General features: G+C 35.4%; 1 non-coding gene across 1 annotated transcript; it reads right to left on the reverse strand.

The window, feature by feature from the left end:
* Positions 1-261: 261 nt before the first annotated feature.
* TRNAR-ACG (transfer RNA arginine (anticodon ACG)) lies at positions 262-335 on the reverse strand. The gene has a single exon. It is a non-coding gene; the product is annotated as a tRNA-Arg (tRNA).
* Positions 336-2,447: the final 2,112 nt, after the last annotated feature.

A 2,447-nucleotide genomic window follows, 5' to 3' on the forward strand; every position in this document is an offset into this window, starting at 1 on the left:
TATTCTGCACAAGCCTGGCTGAGGAAGAATTACGAAGGGTAAAAATATGCGGATTAAAAGCTAAAGCTTAGGACATACTTTTTTTATTTAGAAATATCCACCATTTACGAAAATTTTGTTTCTTTTTTAAGAAAACAGTAAGGTAAGGCCATTCCATTTCGACAAAATACCCACACCCAAGTTCCATAGCTTTGGGTCCGCTAGCCCGATCATGATTTTCTTACCCCCAGAGGTAAGGGTCCTTACCTTTTTGGCCGGTTGTGGGCGAGGAGGGATTCGAACCCCCGACACCGTGGTTCGTAGCCACGTGCTCTAATCCTCTGAGCTACAGGCCCCATCCCGTCTCCACTGGATCTGTTTCCCGGAGTACCCAAAAACTAAAAAAAGGGAACCTTCCCGCTCCCCAGCCATTTCATTTCGGCTTAAGAAGATGTGAAAGCGCCTCTCTCTCTATAAGAACGGTGCGTTCCGAGGTGTGAAGTGGGCGAGAAGGGATTTCATAATTGGGGTTTTGAATAAGACGACCTTTTTCATTTTGAATTCTTATTACTTTTTCATATTGAAAAAGTAATAAGAGAGGTCTTAAGCTTTTTATCATCCTGGCGCCGAGCTATTTTTCCGCAGGACCTCCCCTACAGTATCGTCACCGCAGTAGAGTTTAACTACCAAGTTCGGGATGGATTGGTGTGGTTCCTCTACGCCTAGGACACCAGAATATCGAACCATGAACGAAGAAAGGCATGAGATAAAAGCATATTGGCTATTCATTGTGAGGCCCTAATTCTTGACTGGAGGGGACACCAAAGGCCTCTGCCCTTCCATCCCTTGGATAGATAGAGGGGGGGCAGAGCTTTTGGTTTTTTCATGTTGTCAAAGAGTTGAACAATGAAAATAGATGGCGAGTGCCTGATCGAATTGATCGGGTCATGTAGGAACAAGGTTCAAGTCTACCGGTCTGTTAGGATGCCTCAGCTGCACACATCACTGCACTTCCACTTGACACCTATCGTTAATGAGAAACGGCTCGTCTCGCATTTGATTTACTTTTTCGGGATATCGCAATGGAAATAATATGAATTCTGTTTAATTCTATTGTAATATATTCTTAATTCTATTCTATCTTTATTCCCTTTTTCTATTCGAAATCTTATTGTTGGGTCAACCCCCCCTTCTTTTGTTTGTCCACTACATAATGTGGTATACTGTATTCATTAAGATGATATTTTATCTTATCTCATAAAGGTTCCGCTCAAAGAAGGGAATCAACAAGTATTATTCTATATAAATAGAATAGAAAAGATTTTCTATTTCGATATTTTGCTACAATCAAAAAACAATCGGACTCTAGGAAAAGATAAAAAATAAAATCTCTCCTAGAATCTCGTTTTCCCTATTTTGATTTCTACTGTGCTTAATATTCTCCAACTATTTTTTTTATATTACAACAATAAAGAACTAATAATTGTTTTCTATTGTAGGACATTGAAATCTGAAAATAGTGACATAATCATATTGCTCTAATTTATTGGGCTGAAAAAAGGCAAAGTAAAATAGTCTTCTTCACTATATATACTATGACTGACTAGTACTGCAGTACAAGGAATTCTCTAAATACGGTAGAAAAAGACTCGAAAGAATCAAAGGTTCGGTCATTTTTCTTAAATTTTTGATTATACAGAATAGAATTACAGTACAGAATTTATCGACTAAAATTTAGTTCTTTTACCGGCTTAGGCTTAATATGTTCATAAATTCGCGGACCTGTAAATTAGAAATTCATCTCGGACAATTGCACCTTCTCAAATTGTTTCTTTTTAAGAACCAAGAAGTTGTAACGGAAACGGATATGTTAAATTTAAATAATAAAAAGTTTTAAACTTCTTAATTTAATCCTATTATTCCAAATCTTATTTGAAGATAAGAAAAATATATAAATCCTTAAATTTATCTGTGCAGGGTTATAATGCCAAAATCTCAAGTCGGCGCACTCGTCTTTATCTTGATCTTTACAAGCCTCTTGAATATTCTATTTACTTCATTTTTTCTTTGATTTTTTTGTAGAATGCGACTTTTTTAGTGCCGTCTTCTTTATTATTAGTATTGATAAGAATTCTCTTGTTAAGACCCTATGAACAATTAAACAAAACCTCAGATTCATACTAGAACCACAATAATTCAAAAAAACCTTTAATATCCAAAAATTCCCTGAGTAAGAACTGTTGTCTTGTAAGAAAAAAGATATCATAGAAAATCTATAATCTATTCCCGCGTTTTTTTTATTTTCAATTCGGGAATTAGTTCTTGAATTTAGAAACAATAAAGAAATAGACTAAAAATCGAAAGAATCCACTGCCAAATTTGGCATGACGAAAAAATACAATATTATTTTCTTTCATCAAAGGACATCAATTACTAAGATTCGAAGCAATTAGACCTTTTAATGAATA

The sequence above is a fragment of the Arachis duranensis genome, unplaced genomic scaffold (genome assembly GCF_000817695.3).
Source record: "Arachis duranensis cultivar V14167 unplaced genomic scaffold, aradu.V14167.gnm2.J7QH unplaced_Scaffold_118562, whole genome shotgun sequence".
NCBI classification, from domain to species: domain Eukaryota; kingdom Viridiplantae; phylum Streptophyta; class Magnoliopsida; order Fabales; family Fabaceae; genus Arachis; species Arachis duranensis.